We start from the raw sequence: 21,317 nt of genomic DNA, 5'->3' as shown, positions 1-21,317 counted from the left end.
AATTACAGTTTCAGCTGTATGAAAGAATACTATCGAACCATTTTCGCTTAATAAGTTTCCTCAAACAGCAATTAATATACATATTTAATTACCGATAATTGTCCCTTGCCCCATCGAATCTTTCTTTCTTTTTTTTTTATATGGAGGTTTAGAGTCGCATCGATTACGGGGTCTTTAGCGACGTGTTGGAATTTTTTCTTTATATCTGGTCGAGTAGTTGGGTCTTTAAATAGTTGATAACGTTTTTTTGTTGTTTCTGGCAGGTTAGAGCAGTGCTTGGATTTAATCCGTATTTTCTTCCTAAGTTTCGGTATTTTCTGCATTCATGTAGCAGATGTTGGGTGGTAATTTATTGATTGCAGATGTGGCAGTAAGGTGGTTCTATTTTAGTTAGGAGGTATTCGTGTGTGATCTTGGAGTGTCCGATTCAAAGTCATCGCTATCCTTTCTTTTCTGCTTATATTGTTTGGTATTTTTTGGTAGAAATGGTGTGCTATGTCGTGGATTTTCGTTCTATTTGTCGTAGTCCAAATTCTGTTCCATTCTTCTCTTTCGGCTTTGGTCGTTGAAGCGAGTAGGTCTTGGTGTGGGATTGGGATGTTGGTTTCGTTTGTTCGGTCTGTTGTTGCTCCTTTGACTAAGGAGTCGGCTTTGTCGTTTCCTTCTATTCCTTGGTGTGATGGGATCCAGGTGATTATTATTTGTTTATGGTCATTGGTAAGTTCGGTGTATGTTTCCTGAATAATTTCGTGCTCCATCGAATCTTGTTCTTCATTGTAGCTCGAAAACCTCTGTGAATACTAAGAACGTGACTTCGGATCTTAAAATAAAATCACCCATGCCTGAATATTATCCACGTTTTATTTTCGGTAGCGACGTTTTCAGTCTCGTTCCTGGAAAACGTCTTTCCTTACAGAATTTAATTTCGCGTAATTCAATTGAATCGCCCGGAGAGCAGATTAGCCTCTCTGCCCGGCGCGACAATTCACCGAATTTGCTTTTTAATACGGCAGAGAAAGCTGGCGGGACGAGAGACGAGAGGGAAGTGGAAGGAACTCGAGGCAGATACAAATCTTCAATTATCGTAAATGACGATACGCGGATTAAGCGTCCCACGAGGGAAAGGAATACGCGAAATAATTCCCACTCTCTGGCGCTTGCGGGTGCTTCGAGTTTATTTGCGTAGCTCGTGACACGAGCACGCTGCTGGTACGGCAACGTGCATACATTGAAATAAGAGACTCCAGTTAAGCGACAGATTTATGTGAACAGATATACGCGTTTCTCACAAAAGCACCAAATTCTTTTTTCCCCGTTTTTAGTTTGTCCCTTTGCCCCAGGATACGCTGCTTCTTCGTGAATCCCGCAGCTTTAGTTTACAATTTTATACTGTTACGCACGGGAGCTTGGTTAATTGTAATACGTATGTATGTATAATTAATGGAAATTCATTTATTGGAACGGAAACTTTAGACGGTGCTTGATCAAACGAACGTCCGGATTAAAAATTGAACGTGAGTTTTTCTTTGATTTTTCCACGTTCGTGGTGGAGATTTAAAGTATTAGAATCGAGTGATTTAATTTTAAATTCTCATGACCCAATAACAATATGGTCAATTCCAGAATCGTGGCAGAAACTTCAATCGCGATTCCTCTGATGCTCCACGCGGAACAGACTGAAATATATTCGATGTCGATCGATCACATTTCTCGCTTCGAGCTCGATGAAAAAAAAAAAAAAAGAGGGCATCGATCAAATTAAGAAAGCAAAAAGAGAAAAATCCAATTATGATATCATCGTATAGTTTTCAATTTTCGTCGAGCGTCAGCTTCTGCTAAATACTTTTTTCCTTTATTCTTTCGCTGCGAGCTCAGAATACTATATAATTAAGGTAAGTTGAAACAATCGTTTCAGTATAATTCTCTTGAGAGTGAGACGGACAAAAGGGATCTTATAAAATTGAGCTACGTTTGTCGGCAGTATTGAAAAGGAAAAAAGAAAAATTAAATATGAAATATTTATTAAATCACTTTTACATACACACTTATCAATATATATATATATATATATATATATATATATATATATATATATATATATATATATATATATATATATATATATATANCACTTATATATATATATATATATATATATATATATATATATATATATATATATATATATATATATATAAATTATTATATCGAAATATTATTGTAGCTAACAGACACATAAATTTCATTTCTTTAATTACACATGGAATCGTAGGTAATTCTTTAATAAAACTGGAATAAAACGAAATGAAAAGAAACAGTAAATACTCAACAATTACAACTACAGCTAAATTTTAAATAAACGAAACTTCTCTCGTCTCAAAGGCAAATTCGTCAGAATTCACCGACGAAGTCCAATCCAAACGTGATAAAGAGATTTCAACTTTAAAATGCCACGATAACTCAAGCAGCTCCCTAAATACCGGTGTAATTTCTTTCATCGCCTCTTCTCACCCTCCCGACGCTAAAAAAAAAAAAAGATCCACGAGAAATAAAGCTCTCCATAAAAATTCCATTATATTTCGCCGTAACGAGTGCTTCGATGAGAGTGAAAAATAAGACGAGAGGAGAAGAGGGAAGAAGCAGAGGAGGAAGATGGAAAAGGAAGAGGAGACAGCGAAGAAAAAGAATCGGAATGGCCAATGAGAAGGGGCGAGGGGGTGTAACACGAAAGCTTCGAGACGCACCTGTAGAACGTATGCAACGGCGTTGTAACGAAGGAAAAAGAACGGGGACGTTTCGACTTGGTATCAAAGGGGATCGCGGCAGGGCCGAGCGTGTCCATTTGTTTTCGGGCTTCGCTAATGATCGTAAAGGGCCAATAAATATTTCGCCGCGCGGCAGAACGCGCACCGCTCGTCCCTCCCCTACCCTCCATTCACTCCGAAGAACGCTGTCCCTCGCCGAGGCGCGATAAAACATTTTCTAGTTTATATGCTAATATCAAGCAAAGCCTCTAAGTGCCTTCGTCGAGCCTTCTCCTCCACGAGATCGTTCCTTTCGCCGCTTCCATTCGACTCATTCTGTCTTTCTTCGGGGTTCTCTCGCGACGAAGAGTCTTTCGTGCCTCGAGAAGAAAATGGACAAAGAGAGAGAGAGGGGGAGGGGGGAGAGCTCGTTAGGGGAACCAACCAGGGAACGTAATGGCGAGGATAGTAATAGTTGTTTGAGACGAATGTCTCGTCGTTGATAAAACTACAAAAGCTCGCAGATAAGTGCGTTTAAGCGTAGTCATTCTATTGGTGGATGATTTTGCGCGTCGTTAGGAGAACTTGCTTCCACGGTGGACTACGGAAATTAGAAAGCGCGAGGAGATATTGAGGAGACTGGTGATTAATCAAAGATACGTAGAAAGACACCGACGTTGTTTTGTCGTCGAAGTGTAAATTTTGTTCACTGATCGTTTTTGAGTTCCCTAGGTTTAACATACCTGACATTCACATATTTGTTTTTTATTTTTGAGTATAACGTAAAATTGCGACAATTTTTGGACATGATTTAATTTATAAATGAAGCTCATACTTCGATCTTCCTCGTCTTCTGGACATTATACAACACAATTTTTGAATATTGCATAATAAAATTGTCGTGACTTTCGTGGATTAAAATTAACTAGCCAATTTATCAACAATTTTTAGCTGCTTTTTAACACTAGAACTACCTACGATTAAAGCACAAAACGTCCATCAGAGACATTAAAGACAAAGAGAGAAAGAGAAAAACTTTACAAACGCAAGCTTCTCTTCATATATTTTACGAAAAGTTATTTAAATCTTTAAAAAAAACGCTGTTTCACGTCCAACGAAAATTACAAATTGGCCAGTTTTAGTTCTAGCGTTAATTTCAAACTCTCTGTCAAGACTGAATCTTGCAGAACTCGTGCCGATCCGAGCCACGATCCTGACGAGTGCGTAAAGTTTCTGGAAGCGTCGGCCATTCGAGGCCTAACGACCTGGCAGCACCGTGAAACGGCGCAAACGAGTTCAAACAGCGAGCACGGCAGATCAAGCAGTCGGCGTTCCATAAAATTAGTGTAACTAAAGAGGGTCGAGGAAGAGGCGCGAGAGCTTGAAACCTTCGCGATCGTTTAGAAACTACTTCGTTTTCATGGGCTGATAGCATAGCCAGTCCGGAATCCGAAGTTTCCCCGGCGCAGTCGACGTCCTCGTTCCACGGACGAGAATGGCTCTTCCCCTTCGTTGGATTACGTGTTTGCGATAATGAAACGGTTGAAACTCCCTCGGACCGTTTCGGAACAATATCGGAACACGCGTTCAACATCCTAACTCTGCACCTAACAGACTTCGATAAGCGAATCCGTTGCACGTTATTATAATCTCGTTAACTCGTCCGATGGTCTTTCCTTCTTTCTTTCTTTCTTTCTTTCTTTCTCTCGTCCAGCGCTTTCTCTCGTGTACGCATTCTCTGCGAATTCGAAATCCGGTTAGACGGCATGAGAGAAAGGTGTCAATTGGATTTTCGACGAAGGCGTCCCGGATTTCGATGGAGAACGGTCGAGAAAAAATTGGAACGATGTTGAGAATGGAGTGAAAAAATTCGTGGTGAATTCTTTTTTATTTTGAATATCATACGTTTATGACAAAACCACGATGTGCGAGGCTGCTTGCTTTTTACTAATGTTATCCTATAAACTACACAGCATGATCGATCATACACATAAACTGTTTTGCTAACTGTTGTTCATCATTTATCTGAATTTTACTCATAAATTAAGCCAGCGGTGATACCTAAGACACTTTACTGTAATAAAATTCATGGATCTTGAGGAGTTCGTGGATGTTAATTACATTGATATTCCGATAACACCAGCTACAAACAGGTATTCGAAATTAAATTGATCAAGAAATCATTAGTTGGTGAACTTAAATTGATCTGGCTCCGTCTCCGCTGAAGTTTGATGGAATAAATAAGCCCATAAGTTTCAGAGAAGCTATCGCTGGAACTTGTAAGATCTTGGCACTTATGTACACCGTGGTTTTACATTTCATTACTAAATAGACTTCTAAGAAGCACGCCTCGGATCTCTGTAGTACGGTACATCTATTCTCCAGGCTATCGCGAGACAGACTAACAATGACAAATAGAGTCCATCAAGTTCCTAAAACGAGCCTCTCCGAGAGATCCAATCATCAATCTCTATAAGGACATCAATTTCGGTCTATTTATCTAGATCCTTCCTAAAATTCGAACTATCGTGTCTAAGCTAAAGCAATGTGTTTATCAAGTTGATGCTGATGCATGGTGGAAGTTAGAGAGATTTGACTCGAAATGATTCAAAGTGTATTTTCCACAAAAGTATGAATGTTCATACATATCTGCAGTCTGTGATTAATTGTCACATTTATATAGTTATCTCTGGTTAATCCGATAGGTTAATCAACCAGCTAAAAAAAAAAAATCATTCGATCGTCGTTTATTTATCAAAGTAGCCTAATGTCGGAATAACAATAATTTCCACAAATACACTAGCTGTTGATTTTAAAGCGTGCGTTTGAAAGAACTGAACGGGCGATAATTGGAAAGTTAGTCTTCAAGGAGAGAAAAAGGATTAGGTCCTTTTTATCTTTTCCTTCGTGAAACTAATTCTTACTGGAGAAAATAAACACGAAAGATCGCACGTTTTACAGATACATACGTGACAACTATTTTGGGACGATATTTATATATCGAACGCGACTAAACACAGGTTTTCGCATCTTTCGAGGAACGAATGCCACCAAATTAACTGCGCAACGTATCACGCAAAATCTCGTGAAATTACACACACAACTTTGCGTTACGTTATTGGTAGCCAGCGAACGATTCTTTTTTCAAACGCAACGTCGTAATCGAAGTCGGCGTTCCATCGAAAGGGGATGGACGCGAAGGGATGGAGAGTAATGGCAAACGTCAATTCCATTAAAAGAATTCTAAATTGAAGGCGGCCGGGTCGTTAAGATAGCGTAAGTGCGTCGTTTGAAATCCAGATTTCCAACTCTGTCGCAACTATGCGCGACGATAGATTGCTAATCCTGCTGTCCTCATCTTCCTTTTTACACTCCCCCTTTCAGCACGTTCGCCTGGAAGAAACAAGAAGCACGGATCGACCGTGCAACGTCTCTTTCTCTCTCTCTCTCTCTCTGTTTCCTTCTGTTTCTTTCTCTTCGATTCTGGTCGACCCTGTCGGGCATTCTTTGCTGCTTAAGGGCGCGCGGAACGCAGAAATGGCAGAGTGGAAACGGGAAATTGTCGGCACTCGATCCCCCTCGGACGTAAACGAAGACGTAGTGAGGCGTGCAATGATCAAGTATATCTGGGAAAAGATTAACGACTGGTCGGGGCCACGTGAAAGGCACGAAGCAAAGAGAGAGAGAGAGAGAGAGAGAGAGAGAGAGAGAGAGAGAGAAAGAGAGAGAAGGAGGCTGGACGGGCACAAGAGAGCAAGGAGGGCCAATTACGGCCGTCTCCTCGATCCGTCTCGCCACGATTTCGACTCGATTCCCCGATTTAATCGAAGTTCGACGGCCCACGGATTCTAACTTGGCCGCAACTCGCGCGCAGAAAACGTCTAGAAAGTTGCGCCGCCCCGGCCACCGCGTCGCTCGCGCATCCCTGCGAACCTCAATGGCGAACGGAGCTAGCAGGGAGGTTTGTGACGTTCGCCGGAAGAAGAGGTACTCGGAGGTACATCGGAGATCTTGCAATTAAAGTTTAGATTTCCTACGAGTTCTTTCCTCTCTCACGTTCGTCTACAAGATGTGCCTCTCGAAAATGGGCGAGGGGATCCTCGATTCCAGCACCTCGTTCAACCTCTTGCGTTGGAATGACGTGTCACGCACGTCGAGAATTTTTTGCCCCAAAATTGCAATATTTCCTCAATTTTCAAGACAATTTAATTATTATAACCCAGGTAAAACAAATAATAAATTTACTCACGAGTTGGAAAAGAAAGCGACGAGTTATTGTATACGGTCTGGTCACTCGTTACGGTCCGCAATCAGTTGCCAGCGCGATTGGTCAAGCAAACAGTCGAATTACGTCAAATTGAATTAAATTTCTTAGAAAACCGTGAACACATCAGCGCTGTTAAAACGGCTGGATACGCGGTCGTATTGAAAGTTTTAAACTGCCGCTGATATTATTTCCTCTAAGCTTTAAATTATTAAATAGTTTGCAATCCCCTGAATTTCAGCCTCGCGTCGCGTTGAAACGACGAAACATAGGTATCGAGGCTATTATTTACCAATTTCCCGAGTAAATATGCCTTGAATTAAAAGTTACCCGATGTATCGTTAAAATCATTTTATCGTTACTTGCAAGCGTCCAATTATCGAACGACGTAGCACAGCGCGAGACGAAATCGTTAATAAACCGGTCGTCGTTAAAACCTGCGCCGGCCGCGACGCTTCGACCGATCGTAACCACGAGTGCAGTTGCTTTATCAATTATCTAATTGCCGCGACTCGTTCAAGCATCCCAATTATATCCGGCTGGAATATTTCTTCGAATGGCGGAAATTTTGTACACACAGGGACCGCGTTACATTATGCAAGCGAGGCGCAAGCGCTGCACATTCGGGTTACTTTAATTAGCGAACGCTCCTCTTTAGATAACATCAAGGGGGGCGGGAAAAGGAGGGAGAGGGTGAATTTCCTCCCTCTGGAACGAACCTTCCGTTAGAAGGGATAATGCGATTAAGGTATGCACTCTCACGAACGCCACGATCTCTTTCGATCGTTCGATAGCTCGACGCTTTCCACACTGAAACTGCGACCAAAGTAAGAAACAAGCTTGTCTTCTCTCTCGGCTCTCCTCTAAAAACAGACATCAAACCGTTTTTCTCCCCCCCCCCCTCCATCGTACGTACGTGCCTTTTGTTTTCTTCTTTCATCTGGATTTCATCGATTTTCATCGATTTCATCTTATCATCTACCTCGATATCAGTAATTTTATCTCGTTGTGTTACTTTCATTTTTTTGTCAGTTTGTAATTTACGAGAAAGGGAAATTCGAGAAAAGTTTACTGCCCGACGTCGAAACAAATAATGAAATAAATAATTTTCTCTCACGTAGAAAATGGACACGGAATTATTGCGAATTGATTAATTAATGTGGTGCTTTACTCGTTGGTTAAATTGAGAATTGCCTTTCTCAAGCAGAGAATTTAAAAATTCTACATAGAAAGTTGTCCTATTTCTCCTGAAATGATTAACGCGTTCATAAATATAATTTAGTGGACGTTTCCGTAATAAGGTTAGCTATTCGTATTTAATAATAATAATTCGAAGACAAATTATCTGATTTGAAAACACTCACGAAAGTGGAGTTTCTATAATAAATCTCGCGTTTTATTTTTAAGCTTACATCAACGTAATTAGACAAAATGTGGATATATAGAAACGTAGATGTAAAAATACGCCACTTTGTGAAATTGTCAGTGTAATTATAGCAACTAAGCCATCTTGTCTGTTCGTAAGATAAGTAAGAGATCCTTGATTCCATAAAAATTTTCCTTAACTTAAAATAGAGTCGGTATTTATTTATGTATAAAAGTTTGAGAACACGTCTCGTCTTTTTCTTATCCTCTGTTCCATGGATAAAAATATTCGTGGAACATACTCATCCACGTTCCATTCGTTTCGTTCCTAGTCATCATTCTCGTACTTGCTTCTCTTTCTCAAGTGTCTGAATGTTTAATTCTTCGAAGCAGAACGACGTCTAATGTTTTATGCAGGGCGATGGAATATTCTACAATATACTTTCTGCCAGTTTTAAGTAACAAGAATATTTCGACAAGAACATTCTTCTTTATTAAAGACCGCAATCCCCGCGATATATTTAGCCAGCGAGTATACGATATTGATTTTACAGCTTTCGTAAACAGGAAGCCAAATAACGCCGGTCATAAAGTGATTTAACTTACCATGAAACTTTATTACCATCCGGATCGGCGCTAACGATAATAGCCGCGCCAATAAAATATGTATCTCAATTACAGCGCATTAAAATTAAAATAAAACCCGAGACCGAGATATCTCGGTGTTACTTGACGTCGGCCTGTTCGAATAAAAAGAAACCGTTCGAAATTTTTTTCAATGTCACTATCCGCCAAGATAGTGTACTGGAAATATCTACGACAAATGATCATCTTTGCAGCGATTCAAAATTAAGGAACAAATTAACTTCAAACTCGCGGGTTAATGACTCGAAACGAAATTGACGAATACGCAATTATGCTCGATTCAATATCGATTGAAATTCCAAAATTATTTCAATTTCAATTTCAGTTTTGGTATTCGAAAAGGTTTCGAGGATCGGGTACTTCCATTTCTAAATTTCTCAATTGTTGAAATTCTTCAGATCCGCAAATCTCTTTAACCTCTTTAAATCCAAAGATTGTGTTCAGTCTCTCTGAAAAGATTCTCCTTTTCTTCTTTCCTCTCACTGCTTGGTGTACGCAACATCGCAGAACATTCGACGCGAGAATTGTCAACGATTATTGAAATCTCAAAACTGAGGCTGCACTCGAAATTCGGGCAAAACAGCGTCAGAAGGGACACGGTAATATGTCCCTTTGGTGTGTTGTTCGCGTACAACGAGCAAAGATCGGGGGGGATGTCGGGCCACCGGAAATTATTCAGTTCGACCATGCATGGAAATTGCTTCTGGCCGAGAGCATCAACGCATACTGTCTGCTACTTCCTTTCACGAGCTGTTTCGTGGTTTTCTCCGGTTTACGTGCGCGTACACTCGTGCACGTGTGTGAGTATGTGTGTGAGTGAAACAGATGGACGGAAGAAACCACGCTGTGCTCGCGCGTATAATTAATTAATTGCTCTAATGGCCAGGCCAATGCGACGAACCCGTTGACAATGATTAGATTGACAAGTTGCGAAACTGGTTTCTTCAGAAGATCAGTCGCCAGTCATTTCGTAAAGATAAAAAGAAAGCAACAGTTCGTCGAGCTCGAGAAGCTTTCAGAAAAAAAAATAAATGTTTGAAAATTACTGGACAATTTTGCAACACGAACGGCGTAAGAAATTAAGACACACTAAAATTACATTCTGTTTACAGATCTGAGACACGAGCGTTGCTTTTTTGAAATATTCATCTCCAAGAGAAACCAGAGAAAACTAAACTCTTCAATTAACGAAACGACAGACTGATATAATTTGAAATAATTTAATTTCTTGCAGGGAAGAGCAGGCAACGGCAGAGAGAATGTCTGGCGTATAATTGGCTGGGAGTATAATGGCGATTGTCGCGGCAGAACGACGATAGGCACGGCGACGGAGAAAAACTAGCGGAGTGGATTCCGCGAAGACGTCGCCGAGGAAAATCGTCAGAGCGTGGACAACACACACACACACATACACACACAGTGGAAGAAACGTTCGGGCCCCAAGGAAAACCGGATTGTTACCAATTAAACGATTCCAGTCGATGCCCCCGCTGCCTCTATAATTTCGATTTAACTCTGTAATTATGCTGGTAAATTGCGTCTTTAATTATCCACCTCGACTCGGCGAAGCTGCTTTTCATTCGTTTCCTGCTCAACGATATCAAAAGGGGGCGTGTAGATTCTTGCCTCGCCTTTGCCGTCTTTCTTCCCCTCACCGCTGAGAAATTATTTTCTTTGACTTGCGACGAACTCGCTTCGATGTCATCTCGCCGGCGTTAGCGGCGTTAGTTGTTTCACTCCGGTCGTGCATGATGAAGCGAACGCGAGCCGGTATTCCACAAAGATGCGCGAATCAACGGTCTTTTTGTAATCTAATTGAGTTTTTGTGTTCTAAGACTCGGTCTGCTGGATTGAAACCTGAACGTCTCCATCAGGTTGAATGGTAATAAAGAACGGACGTTAGGGTATCTTCGTTCCAAAAGGGTGAATTGTAGAAAAAGACTGAGATGAATTACTCCCAAATTAACTTTCACTGTTGCAAACTCATCAAATTTTCACGAAGAACTACAGATCGTTCATTTTTTTTAAAAATTTAGCAACGTTGTTACATTTTATCTTTTCTACACTGATGGCTCACAATTATTACATTTTGTCATTGTATCATTACATTTATTGTGTCACATCAATATTATTAGATCATATCGATCGTTCCTCTTGTCCGTTTTCATTTGAAAAATAAGATAAATTATTAAATAATATCTACGACTGAATAGGCTCAAAAATTTTCTGCTCATCTTTCGAACTTTCATTTGTTAACATTTTACCGAAAAGTAATGACTTTTTCGGAATGCAATGCTAATACAGCGTTCAGAGGTTATAGTTTACACTTTTATAATCTTCTTACGTAGGATGTCATTTCTTTTGTTTTCCAAATCTGTAGTTATTTCCTTAATTTTCTGTTTGTAATTATACTAGTACATAAAAGTATGTAACTTTTATATTTTAAATTTATATCCATCTACTTTTATCTATCTACTCTCACAATATATTCAAATATATATATATATATAGATGTATATATTAAAAATATAAATTGTTCGGGCCATTCTCTATAATTCTAGCTATTAGAATCATGTGTACGAAAGACGTTAGGCTTCTTGTTCTTGTGTTAATAATTTATCATTCCATTTTTAGATAAGAACAACCGACTCGCCCGGGTGTTTTACGTTTCTTTCGTAAACGTAATTCTAATAGTTAGAATTATGAAAAATGGCCCATAACGCCAGCCTCTGATGTATCTAAATTCTGGGAAAGGGCTCAGAACTTTCCCAAGTACCCAACAATTGCAACCAGATGTGCCAAGTGCCATAAACTGTAGAGAAAGTTAGGCTTGGGACTTGGGATCGTTTTATCGCGAGTCCTTCAGGCCTAGTGTTTGAGACACTAAGGTATTGATGCGTTTGTGCGTATGTATGGATGAATGACGACTGTTTGGGCAGATGAAGAACAGAGTGAGTATCGAGAAGCCGAAGAGGACACAGTGAGTGTCGAGAAGCCAAAGAGAACACAGTGAGTGTCGAGAAGCCAAAGAGAACAGAGTGAGCGAGCCGTGAAAGAGAGAGTTGAGAGTTGCGAGTCTAGCGAGTTTAGCAATTAAGAAAATAGTGTGAAACGTCACTTTATAATCATTATTAAATGAATTTTCTTTATTTAACTTTAAATAAACAACCACCTTTTATCAAAATTTCTACAAATTGGGGTCTCGAGTCGGGATTCCTACAAATTGGAGGCTCGTCCGAGAATCCTACAAATGTCTACAGATACATTTTAGATATCGATTTAAGACTAATTAAAGATTCTTCTATTTAAGAATAATTCTCAAAAAAAAAGTGCACCATTCCCCGACTCACTTCATGCATTCAAGATTGATACCGCGTCCGCAGACTCGAAAGCAATATTCTCCATTTTCAACCTAACACCTGAAGCAACAGACACTGTTACGCGAATTATCTCCGCCGTCCCTTTCCACACCGATGCATCATTCACCACCGACACCGTCTTCATTCACCCATAATCGGGTACGATCTGGCCAGGGAATTCGTCGTAGCCGGTGGCGCGTTGGCCTGGTACCGGGAAGCGGGGAAGCGCTTAATTCGATGTTATCTAACAGCCGGTGAGGAAACGAAGAAACGAAACAGGGCGAAACAGGGCCCCGGCCATATAAATTACGCGCGGGACGTCGCCCGATGTAAATGCAATACAAATTGGACCGGGCCACTTATTATTATTCATTGGAGACATTTGTTAGCTTATCTGACGGTTCACCGAAGGAAGTGCCTTTCTCTCTCTCAACGCTCGACTTTTTCCACGCGCTTCTCTCTTCTTCTCGAACCTTGCGCTCTTCTCTCTCTTTCTCTCTCTCCGCTCTCCTTACTTCACAGGATCGATCGAGTTTGTTGTCGATTATTACCTGTTAAATGCCTCAGCTAAAACCGCCCGAGACGCATTTAAATCGCGTTCGCGGTGGCGACGCGACCGAAAAGAGAAAGAGAGAGAGAGAGAGAGAGAGAGAGAGAGAGAGAGAGAAGCGACTCCGCAAGCAGTTTCCGGCGGCCGCGCCCGATCGAACTTATCTTTATTGTTCCTGGAAGGGGATCGGCGAACGAGCGGAATATAAATTCATTCCAGACCCGATACCCTGTGCTACGTCCGGTCGAGTTTTACGCCCGTTTTCCGCGCGATTGCTCCCAAAAACTTCTCCCCAAGGATTTTTCTCTTCGTAGCGTTTCTCTAGCCACACGTTCGAAACAGTTATTTTCCTAGAACTAAAGGGTGATCACTGAAAGACTGAATGATATAAAACAGAAACAACGAACGTGTTTCTTTTCAATTTCTTTGTTATTTTATTTGGAAATATAATTAATGGATTTTTTCGGTATTATGTAAAAAATAAAAAACAAAAGATTGAAAATGAAGATTGAATTCTGAATTTCTCAAACCCTTCAGGTTTTCAGTGGTCACTCTGTAGCAAGTTAGGGGAATTTACGACACACGCGTCGACGAAGCTATTTATTTGAGAAGACCAAGTTCTGTAGTTTTAGTGCGTGGAACAATCGTGGAACTTTCTTCCTCTCTTCGATATGACATAGACGAATTATAAACAGTCTCTTTTTTTTTTATCAGGAAGACCTTGTACGTCATTCTTGATCACGATTGCAAAGTAGAATAAATTTTCTTTAGTATAGGTGTAAGTGTACCTTCTAAGTATAAGTGTCGTTTCTTTACGTTGGAATCTTAACAACGGTGCTTGGTGCTAAAACGAGCTATTCATTTCTTTCAATTTCAAAATTTTAATTTACTCAAAGACTTATTAATAATGCAAAGACTTATATAAACCGGATATGAATTTCATTGTCACACTGTTTCGCGCAGTTTTGCATCAGGCCTTGCCAAACAGAACTGTAGCTTCGCGAAAAATCTCACTCAATCTGACGACTTGCGCTGGCAACTGATTGCGGACCATAACGAGTGACCAATCCGTACGCAACAATTCGTCGTTTTCTTTTTTTTCGAACTCGATATCACTGGATAGAAGTAATAAATTGATTATTTGCTTTACCTAAATATAACTGAGAAAATATTGCCAATTTTGGGACAAAAAATTCTCGAGACGTGCGTCATTCCAGCGCGAGAGATTAAGAGTTTCGATCTGTCATATTTTGCGTGCTACTATCCGAACGAGTTTTCAACTTCACTACGAAATTTCACTCTCGTCGTGGATGAACGTGCGTACAGCAACGTCGAATCGTGGCTGGAATACGTCGCATAATGGCCGAGTAAAAATTCGCCGAGGATGGTGAGGTAAACAGGGGAACGGTCAGAGGTCAGTGGGATCAGATAATAGACGTTTCGACGTCTGTTACGGAGAGAATGGAAACGGGTCACGGTTGCTGGCTGGAAAATAATGGTTATTCAAACTGGCCGCGACAAAAGGCCAAGTATTATCGTTACTCGCATTTGAAATTCAAAGACGGTGGGACTCTTAAGGGGGGCGGTATACGAAACACAAAGCCAGCGGGCAATTCTTCTTTTAACGAGATAAGAGCGGGAAGTGCGCCCTGTTGAATTCTCCGCGCGAAGGAACACCTTCTCATTAACCGATTCTCGCGAAATTGCGAGAATTCAAAGTCACTCTCCTCCCAAAACATTTAATACATATATATTTGTTAGCGCAAGAATGCCGAAGGATTCTCGAGCTTTAAGATTCATATTTCTTTCTCTCGTTCTTTCGACCATTTTCGAAAATACGTTTTTGCTAGATCAGGTCTTTTCTATTTCTTATCAAAATAACGTTAAAAAATTAAAATAACATTAAAGTAAATACTACTTATTAATATTCAGTATTATCGTATAGTATTATACAATAAATTATTATTACTTAACACTACTTATTATTATTCGATACATAAACAACGCTATTTTCGCTTTAAATTAATTTTGACATCGTGAAAAAAAATCGTTTGTCAAAATAATACCTTAAAATTAAATTTACTGCTCTGTTCAACAATGCTATTATCTCGAACTCTAGACATTTTTCTTGATAAATGAAAACATTTTGCCCTACATAATAAAGATTGTAAGAGACAACTATTAATCCGCGTTACGATTAAAAGTGGCACATGTGTTGTTCACATTCGTCACAATCCTCCTCGCGTCTTTTCAAAGTATCGAACGTGCATTCACGCGAAACTTCAATCCGACATGCCGCTTTAATATTCCGGGGGAAATGGTGAAACCGGTGATTGCGGTTGCATCGCAAGCGACAAGTCGTCGCTTTGTGCGCGTCGGATCGGCTCGAATGGCGGCCGTGGCTCGCGGCCGAGGTCATTAAACGAAGTTAATTACGGCTGTATAATCCGCGGACAACGCTGAATACACCGCGCGCGGTGAAAGCGGCCGCGCGACAATGCCGATTACGGAACAAATTGCACCGCCGCGCGGTGCAACGTCTTAATTGTGGCAGTACGTACGCGGCTCGTTTCCGGACGAAACTGCACGGATTGGTCGAATTAACCGGCCCAATCCGCAACCGTACCGTGGAAGATGAATTCAACTGCAACTCGATTAACGACAACGCTACTACGGCTTGAATTTCGAACGAGGTCGTTCCGCAGGGAATTGGTAGTTTGCTTTGCAGGCTGGTTACCATTGTCGTAAATTATTTTAGTCGCTCTGATCTTGCGTGGGAGAGAAAAATTTCCTGACTGGCTGTCATTTTCACTATCGCTTGTTTTAAACGTTGTTGAAAACGATATTCAAGTGAAATTGAAATACTATGACATAAATTATAGAAAGAAATGTGTCATGTATTTGTTTCAAATGTTAATACTATTCGAGTGAAATTGAAGTACTAAAATTTCACTATGATAAACTATAGACTATAGAAAGAAATGTATTTATTTTAACCGCTTGCGCTGGAATGACGCGCCACGCACGTCGAGAATCTGTTGTTTTAAAATTGTAATATTTCTTCAGTTTTAAGTATATATTAAGTAAAACAAAATAGGCAAACTAAATGATAAATTTATTACCTCTCGATAATTTCTATCCAGTCAATATCATACCGACGAGTTCAAAAAGAAAGCGACGAATTGTTGTATACTGGTCTGGTCACTCGTTACGGTCCGCAATCAGTTGTCAGCGCAATTTGGTCAAATGTTAACACCATTCAAGTGAAATTGAAATACTATGAACCATACTATGATATATTGTAACAGACTATATTATAATATACTATAAATGTACTACAATGGAGTTTGTATGAAATTCTTGAAATATCGTGGAATTTCCATAACACGACACTGTGGTAATCCCGCGTTCGGACTCAATATAACTGTCTCTTATATGTATACGTTATGTGGGTAAACAGGTGCATATTATTGCAGTACGGTTGCAGTATAGTTGCAACCCGGGAAGAAGATCAGATTGAATATATGTATGTCTTGCGAGTGGCTTCGACACGTGCCAGAGACGACGAAACATGTTGCATAACAATGCATAACAAAACTACGCGAAACCAGATACACGATGTATTCATACATAATCCCCTTTTATCATTAAATTTCCATCGAGAAGCAAAATATTATGAACATTACAATATTATATAATGCGTGTGTAAAATATACAGTGACTCCCATTAATACTCGAATATAAATATTTGTAAAAGGAATTATTCCAAGATATTTTCACACCGTGAAGGCAGTTTTCTCCTCGAAAATGCTACGACGTGTGTAAAAACGTCGAAAAATTTGTCTCGCGACGACTTGTTTGTTAAAACGATGGATCTTGAAATCCAATTCACTGAACTTTGAACGTCAGGCGAAAATGTTTCCATTCCCTGAATAATACTCTGAACATTTCGGCTTTAAATGTTTCAATGTACAAATAAACATACCAGCGTCCGAATATTAACGAGAATCACTGTATACGTAAATATTCATATACTAACACGTGAAATATCGTATCTTGGCAGAGAGTGAAACAACTCACTGGAAATTTAATTCCCGGCTGAGTTTACAACGAAATGTTGTATTTCTTTCGTCGACTATACATGGACGAAACCGGACGTATCCGTTCAACGTTACAACGTAATTATTTAATGGGAACGAGCAGGCTTGCCAAATGGACGGCGTTAATACGTTCCCACGGCGAGAACAACCGACAGCACAAATGATATTCCAGCGTTCGTGCGACTACGACAACTGGAAAGCACCTTCGAGCAGAACGTACGCAACGGACGCGACAAATTGTTCTCGAGCATCCGGCCATCTGCCATGGATTAAAAGCTGTTGATGGAATTGCAGTTTGTTGAAAATCTACCACGTGTTTTCGTTTTCCGCGAGACGCGACGTTTCGTCGAGAAATTTGTGCTTAATGGAGAAGCTGCTGGTCGTTATTCGGTAATTTACGAAATAGGCGATCTTTCGATCTGTCGACTTTTTTTTTTATAGTTCTCGTAATAAGTTTTTTTTTAGAATTTACTGTAAGTATATATTTGCAAACTGGTGGTAGTTTGTACATGTCAGGAATGTATAAATTGGAAAAGCAAATTAAAATCAAAATAACGAAAATTAGGAGAGAGTCGTGTAGTATACAGAAAGTTCTTTGTTCTTATCGATAATTATCTGCATTATTTACGAAGAGATAAATTAATACTATCGTTCTTAGGAAATACTAATGTTCTTTTTTTCTTCAATATTGTCAGAGATATAAGACTTCATGCGTCGCGACAAAAGATAATTTAGCAAACTTTTTATTTTTCAGGTAAGTAAGTAATTTTGTTATATTATCTAAATTATTTCTAGACTACTAGACTATACTTTTTTCTTCAATATTGTCAGAGATATAAGACCTCATGCGTCGACAAAAGATAATTTAGCAAACTTTTTATTTTTCAGGTAAGTAAGTAATTTTGTTATATTATCTAAATTATTTCTAGACTACTAGACTATACATAAATGCCTCAGTTTTTGCGATTTACTTTGTACACGACATGTCAAGCCTATGTCTCATAATCATCCAGTACCGAACAAAGTTTGAACAAAATTTTTTCCTTACGATTATAGTTTTTAAGTTCTTTCTTCTTTGAATATTCTGCTCGAAGAGAAACTGACTATGTGGCAGGTTGAACTGACGCTGAAGTTTTCTACATTCGAAGAAAGACGAAAATCGATTATTTTTCAAATACATTTGAATAAAAATGTTGTCTCATTTAAATGTCCTTCCATTAATATTGTTAATTACGTAGACGTTGAAATTTACTGTTTAAGTAGGTGTCGTCCGATACTGGACGACAATTTTTGGTACGAAATGGTACTTTTTCATTCATGCGAATTCTGATAAAATTTAATGAAAATGATTTATACTTGCACTTTTCAAAGAAGTTTGATTTTCATCAAGAATTGGTCAGGTTGTAATAAAAACTTAGAAGAGAAGACAATCTTCGTTCTTTGATTTTACTAAATTTTGCTCAATTTTTCCATATGTACATAGATCTTTCACATGATTACAAATTTCTACAAAATTGACGATCCAAAAAGAGAAAAACCAATCTTCCAAAGTCACACAAATCGCGACACTTTTGTCACTCACGGAAAACGAAAACAAAACAAAACAAAACAAAAAAAAAAAAAAAAAAAAAAAAAGGAAAAAAAAAAAAAAAAGAGAAAAAAATAGCAGCGAAAGGAAGAATTCAGGAAGAAAGAAAGAAGAAGCGATTGCTAAAGCGCTATAAAACGCAGTGGAGAAAAGGAAACGAAAACATTCGAGAAGAGCGAGGAAGAGGGAGAAACGAGGAGCCGATGTTTCGATTACGGTGACAATTTCGCGGATAGCACAAAAGTTCCGCCGGCGCGGTGGTCGGTCCGGTTTGATTTTAATAAAAGCGAGCTACGGAGAGAGAGGGGAAGAGGGGAGGGGGTGGTATGAGTTCGACTTTTCCGGGTCGAGGCTCCCGCGGTCTGCGGGAAAAACGAGCACCAGATCGCCGCAAGTTTTCGCCGCGAGACTTTTTCCCCCCTCTCCGATATTTATTCGAAGTTCGAGCAAAGGATACAACCAGGCTACTTGGAATAACCTGGCCGAGGAAATTGAGAAATTGACGAAACTCTGGGATATTTGTTGGCCGTTCGTGTTTCTACACCCCCTCGCGGTTGCGCTCTGATAGCAATAGGTCGATTTTTGCTCGCGAAAATACAAAAATATTTAAATATTTAACAGCGACTCGGCGACATAGTGATTTTATAGCAATGTAATAAAAATGTATTCATTAAATTGACATGTATTTGCAAATATAAATTCATAAATCGTTCGAAGATAGTTAAACTGATTTCTCGATCGTGAAATTACGCGTGCAATTTTCTTATGTATACGTCACTATACTAACGGCTCGACGAACCGACAATGAGAGAACAAAACATATTGCTACTCCGATATTGATCGTTTAAGCGTGAATTGGTAAATTATAGGCAACTCTCGAATAACACGGAACTTCAATTACGTCAGATTCTATAAACAACAATGGGGGAACACAATAATCACATTTGTACGAATTCGAAGTCACTTGTTTTCACTCATATTAATCTCAGCGCGTGACATTCACCACGTAAATCTCTTTTGAAATCTGAATGAGATATTGAGATAATTTAAGACAACTTACGAATCCGATAACTTCAGCGATGAATTTTCTATCGGCACGTTACTCACCTGTAACACACAAAAGAACAAGAACACAATCAGATGAATCAGTCATTGAGAAAAATTAGAAAATACAAATTTAAGAACTCAGTCGTCGATACTTCTTGCATTAAACGAGAAACAGAAACGTACAAATTCCAAACAATATATAAACAAAGTATTTCGTTTCTTATCGTATTATAAACTTCTGTCTATGTAAATTTAATTGATATACAGAGTCTAGGAATTTAAACAACCAAACTGCGAGTTTAATCTATACGTAAAATGAAAAGAAAAGTACATAAAATATAAAATTCGATATGAAACGCTTTATTACAGAGTTGTGAACAAATATTATACGTGAAATATGTAAGATGCAACGCATTTTCTATCAAAGTACACAGACAGCGTACTTTGTCACATATATATATATATTTTTTTTTTTTCTTCCACGTGTTAACAATTTCGTATCATTAATTGTAAAACAATGCGATGAAAAATAATTTTTAATTCCATCAGCTAATCAGAGAATTAATAACACTATAAAATTACTGAGAATTGTGCCGAGATTCAATAAAATTACACTTCTGATTTTCTGCGCTAATTGAATAAATCTTACGTTTCAAACTGTTCCATAAGTAAAAATCAAGATGGCTACCTATTTGGTACACGATATTTGTTGTTATTGAACTCTGTAACAAGACGTTTCCTGGCACACTTTGTACATTTTTCCCCTTTTCTGTGTAAATCAAGCCTTCGCAGTTTGACCGATCAAGTTCAGAATATTCTGTACAATTTCGACTATAAACTATTGTGGAAATGAAAAAAAATCTCCGAAATTCTAAGATCCGCAACTCGAACAATACCCAGCCGAAACTAACAACCACTCAGGAGCAACCACCACCTCGCATTAACTCCGAGCAATCCCCATTCAACACGATCCTCCGGCTCTCAAACAGGCAAGTGCTCGGCTTCTCCGAACTTGCTCACGCACATTGTCTTTCCATCCGAGGACCAATTAGAAGATAACAGCACACGTCAAGAGCTTGCTATATTCCAACTTTGAGAAAAGGGTGAAGCTTAAGGTTAGAGTTACTTCTCGGTTCTCGGTTGCCTAAGAAGAAGAAGAAGAAGCTCGTTTCGTTTCAAGAAAGGAAAATAAAAAAAAAAGAAGAAGAAGAAGAAGAGAAAAGGGAGACGTTCGTTAAAAGAAGACGCTCGTATCCTTCTATGGTCAGGACGCGCAGGCCGCAACGACGATTTACGAGCAATAAAGTAGCAATAACGATCGTTACGCGTCGGTGTCGCCGGAGGCCGGAGATGCATCGTACGCGCTCGTACGACATACTCGACGAATCTGCACGTTCCGTTTCGTCCTTCGGGTACAATGCGTTTTACGATCGCTAAAACTGGCCTCAGCTTTTCCCTACAGGTGTTTACAGTCTCGTGGAAGCCACGGGATCGAACGAGTTACGTGCGTTTGATGGATCGTGTCTAGGATCAGGAACTTGTAGAACTTGGGTCGTAAAATCGGACGATCGACGAAGATCGATGAGTGGGTCCACCTTTCTTTAGAGTTTTTAGAATTTTTCCGAGATCTTTAATTCAAAACTTTTAGAGATTGC

The sequence above is a fragment of the Frieseomelitta varia genome, unplaced genomic scaffold (assembly GCF_011392965.1).
Source record: "Frieseomelitta varia isolate USP_RPSP 00005682 unplaced genomic scaffold, Fvar_1.2 scaffold_263, whole genome shotgun sequence".
Taxonomy (NCBI): Eukaryota; Metazoa; Arthropoda; class Insecta; order Hymenoptera; family Apidae; genus Frieseomelitta; species Frieseomelitta varia.
Note: the sequence above shows the minus strand (reverse complement) of the source record.